This window comes from Pavona decussata, unplaced genomic scaffold (genome assembly GCF_977016875.1).
Source record: "Pavona decussata unplaced genomic scaffold, jaPavDecu1.1 SCAFFOLD_14, whole genome shotgun sequence".
NCBI classification, from domain to species: Eukaryota; Metazoa; Cnidaria; class Anthozoa; order Scleractinia; family Agariciidae; genus Pavona; species Pavona decussata.
The window spans coordinates 1,669,157-1,674,202 of record NW_028145437.1 but is presented as its reverse complement, the minus strand read 5'-3'; the positions used below and the strand labels follow the sequence as shown (position 1 = coordinate 1,674,202).

At 39.5% G+C, this 5,046-nt stretch overlaps 1 pseudogene; it reads right to left on the bottom strand.

Moving 5' to 3' along the window:
- Positions 1-202: 202 nt before the first annotated feature.
- On the bottom strand, positions 203-3,767 carry LOC146487685 (uncharacterized; annotated as a pseudogene).
- Positions 3,768-5,046: the final 1,279 nt, after the last annotated feature.

Here is a 5,046-nt window from a genome sequence, read left to right as displayed (position 1 = left end):
TGTAGCCAATTATAGGAAATTAATGCTTCATGAAATTTGCACGAAATTAAGCGTTACTTTTTTGCGACCTTAATTAAGGGCAGTGTTAATTTCCGCACCACTAATGTTTGTCATGATCCTGAATCATGTCGTTTAATGTCTCCAATTAAACATGAACACAAAAATTAGCACCACGTCACACATCGTCATCATTGTCATCACTTTAAAGGAAGATCCTCTGGATAACAGGACAGATAATAAAAATTAGTAGAATGTCACTGTTCCGATGCTTCTCTTTTACAGCTATAAAACGAGACTGAATTCTTTGCACAAAGATAAATGTAGCGGCACGAGGAAGCTTAAAAACGTTAGCATAACAAACAGACAGCGGGTTTCGAAATGGCGTTTCATTGCAGTATTCTTTAAACCACTCCACACATGCGAAACAATGTCGGTAGTGTTTTCCATCCAACTCAAATGAATGTTCGAAATAAAATTTAACACGCCCTGATTTGTTTTCCAATAATGCAATTTCTCCTTCATCACCAACCCATGAAGTCATAACCCTAGCATGCTTGTACAGATGACTTTCCATTCCCGAGCTGAGTCTCTCCTCTCCGATGCACAGAGATGGATACTTCTTGTAAGTGAAGTTCAGATATCTCCGCGCTATCGAAACTGCAGAGGCGATACCAACTAGGTAGTTCGATCGTGCTGAGATCGGCCCAAACACTGCAATTTGGAACGAAAGGCTCACTCATAGCTTTAGTCCACAACAAAGACTGCAATGTTTCAACAATAACTTCACTTGGTTGGTTGGTTTGACGCACGATGTTGCACAAAGGTTCGAAGGTGTCTTGAAAGTCAGAGGGCATTGAATATTTCATATCATCAGGAGCACTCATGGTTAGGAATTTTCTCATTAACCTTACTTTGATGTCACGGTTGTTTGTGTGAAAACTTCCTAACAGTCCATTGTACCGCTCAAAACTTAAAGAGCCAAAAACCATAGACGCTGCCATAGTTCTCAATGCATTCGCCTGTGTGAAGGTAAAGGTGCATGTTAGGAGTGACTGCAGACTTGTCGTAGAGAGATTCTACCTTCTTACAGAAGTCAAGAAGTTTTTGGTCGGCAATGAGCAGATCTGTTTTGGTGATGCATGGCTTGCAGAGGTGACGGCATGCCAACACAAAATTTTGCCAGCAACATATATGCTCATTACTCAAAACTCCTTCCAGAGCATACAGAGAGTAATACAGAACCCAGTTTTTCCAGTGAGATGCCGTAAACCCTCCATAGTTAGAGCTTATTTTTCCTGGAAGCCGTCCTAAGTCTGATGGAGCATCTACTTTATGAATACGTTCCTCCACTTGTACGTTTTGCTTGGTCAAAATATCATTCTCGCACCAAATTTTAAACATTTTCTTTGCAGTTCCTAGAAATAGTTGTGCATTAGGTCAATCACGCACATCGTGATACTTCCATAATACGGCAGTTTCAGTAAGCTGTTATGTCGTGAACCAAGCTCCGACTCCATCTTCTTTCTTTGCATTTTGGTTCGACACCTGTCAATCTTCCTTGCATTTTGACGGTGAGAACTGTCCGTTCTTTTTGGCCATGTGCTCCTGTCAAACCCACTGTAGTCTCTTTTTTCTCCGAAACCACCGGGAAAAAATTTGTTACAATGCGAACAACCACGATAAGCGTTATGTCCTTCAAATCCGCATAGTTTATGTGCTTCGGGGATGTCTGCTGCACAACAAATAAGTGCAGCACGTATCTCAGCTCCTTGTATGGGCGCTTTTTTAGTCTTAACTTTAAGACCATGCCATGATGCATTAAGTTCATCTACCAGCGGATCAAGGAAGGAGTTTAGTGATGATGGCTCTTTAGAAGGTGCAGGAATGACTCCAACAATGATTACATTTTCCCGCTTAAACCAATCTGAGTGAGGAAGATTCATGATAACCATGTACAGCACTCCAACAGATACGTCCTTGCGACGTTTGAAAGGTTGGAACCAGTCCACGTTTATCATTAAGCCATAACTTCGTTGTAATGAAAGAAAGTCTCTCTTGTTCCACCGAGGAAAAGATTTCCATACTTTACCATCATAGACGTCCCCGTATAATTGTTCATCAATTTGACGATGACGCCAATGTTCACACGATTCTTCAAAATTAGGACGCTTCAAAAATGTCTCGAGTACATCAATCACACTTTTGTAGCAGTGCACTTTAAGAGGATAATACTTGGGCGTTCCATTCTTCAAAATAACTTTCTTAACAAGTTTGCTACCACAGGTCTTTCTTCTCCTAGACCTTGGAAATAAAATGTTATCGCACAAAATTGGCTAAACTTGATTTCCAACTCTTCATAGACAATTTTCTGGTCGACACAATTTTGTACACTTCGGACACACACGTATCTTTCAAAGTTATCCCTATCAATTCCTTAAAACGTACGTAAAGAGTACATCATTGATGGCACAGACACAGCTAGGGAGATGACGAACTCTGCTCCTGCTCCATTATGTATAGCACCTCCAATACATGTCCAGCAGGCTTTTATGAATCTCAACAGCATAAGTAAGGCATTATCACTTGTCAAATGGCAGTACTGCCACACACACAAACCTCGGCCTTAATAATTCTCACTATCATGCTCAACCTCATCCAATAATTGCTAATGGTCAGTAGCCTATGGCACAAGTTGTTCATTATTCTTATTTACTGAAGGAGGATTTGCCTTATCTGCTGGTTACTGAACGTCTTATTCAGTCAACCAACCCAAATGCATGTACACAAATAATAACTGACATTTATTACTCTAAATAGAAAAATTGAAGAAGTGTACATATGAATAGTAAAAACTGCACAAGTAGAAACTGAACTGCAAATACTTATCAGAATTAATCTTACCACCATTTTCATCGTCTGACAGGAACTCCTCAGATTGCATTTGTGGAGCACAAACAGATTCATCTGTGGCGAAAAACGTTTGGGTTTAAGGGAAACAACCATTTATTCCTTTACATCACAATTTAAGAACAATCTGAGGCTGAAATCGCCAAAAAAATTAAGAACAACCCAGTCTCAGCCGAAAGTTACTGGTTCTTATAAAACAAAATGCGTGTATAGAAGCCATTATTTTATGAGCAAGACTTGTGATAATTAATCGATACAAAGTAGATTACGAGGGGATTCATGGCATCTTAATGGTTTTGGTGGGGTCTATATAAAGCAAGGCTTTTAGTACTGATTCGGAGGTGGTTTAAGTGAGGCTGATCCACGACCTCACATTTGGCGCATAACCCATATAGCCATGAATTCGTAAGCACTTATTGCATGAGTAAACTTGAATGGAAGGGAAACAAAATTGGCAAATTGGCATTGTACTCTGAGGTGTTTGGATGTAACTTTCACATTACCGTAATTTTGTAACAGGAGCAAAACGCTTACATCAGTTCATGAACTTCTGTGAATTTTGTTTTGTTTTGAATCACTATTAACAGTGCGTGTACAAACCCTTAAACCAATTAGGAAACAAATTTCCACAAAAGATATAAACTGAATCACTACACACCTTCACTGGAGCTTAATCCATGGATATATGTAGTAAGTCTGGCTATATCTTCCACAGTCTTCCACTTTCCAGTCCTGGTGTCGCAAAATTGACGTTTGTGCTCATGATACTGCCTTTTAGATAAGAATGTGTGGCAGTGGCCGCGTTTGACTCTATCCATGCCTTCTTTGGAATCATTCTTGTTTTGTTTTCTCTTTGGCATGGTGAAGTCTTGGAAGGTGTAGTTGTAGAGGATTTTTCTGTTCTGGTTTATATAGCTGCAACTGGAATACAGGGAACGTATTAGAGTAAGTTGTTTTTATATCATATAAAAGCTCTAATAATTAACCCAGCGACCTGTCGTAATTAATTTAAGACATCAATGAGGGGGGAGGGGGCGGGGGGCGGTTATTAGATGTTTTAGATGAGGCCTTTATGGTAGTTACTGAGACATGTGTGTTATTGGGTAAGTGTGAGGTACAGATGGCTGGATAATGACCAAGTTTTTACGGACCCGGATGGAGTTGAAGTCTATCCTGATAAAAACGAAAAAAAAAAACAAGGCCTTGGTCAATAAATGATTTAATATACGGCTTTACTGTACAAACAAAGAAGAGCCATATTACTTGCGAGGGTAGCCAATCACGGTGCAGGATTAGCATCCCTGGGGGGACTCCAATATAAAAGGGATGGGGGTGCTCGTCGGAAATTTTGACAAGAACCCCAAGAGGTACCAAGATCCTGTTTTGTGGGTGTGGTACCAAATTTTACTCACCCCTAAGAGGTACCAATACCAAAATAACACATTAACTGTCACGTTCATGATTTTTAATAACGATAAAGGCGATTTCTTTGTATCCCTTCCTGCTCAAAATGTTTTTGAAAGCATTGTCATTTTTCAGCTCAATACCCTAAAAGGTATTGTAAAAGCTCCCGCTGAGGACCATTTGAGGCTGATCACCCTAAGAGGTACCAAAACCGCATTTTTAACCCCTAGGTATATGGAAATCCCACCAGGTTTGCATCATCTTGTCCACTCATGGAAACAACCATATAATAAATACATGTGCTTATTGCAAATCAATTAATGAATAACTGTTGGTCATTGACAAGAAGTAATTCTATTGTGTCTTTCACTTTCACTTTCTATCAGACTAATCAGACTAATTTACACTAGTGAAAGTAGTCATACATGAATTACCTTTCCAGCCATTCAGATTAGTTTCAGAAGTTTTGTTCGTTACTTAGAGTTGCCGGCGCTTTTATTAGATTTTAAACTGATAATTTCCTGGTATAATTTCAGTGGGCAAGAGTTTGACTGATCAGTGGGTGAAATGAAGATATACCGGTAATGTAGACAATATTGAAGGTTCGACCACAAATTTCAAGAGCAAGAACAGCTCTGCTGTTTGGGAAAAACAACCACATACCATGATTGGTGGTCATTATTCATTTGGCCATCACATAATGTCACTGGTTGTATTGTTCATAGCGAGACGCAT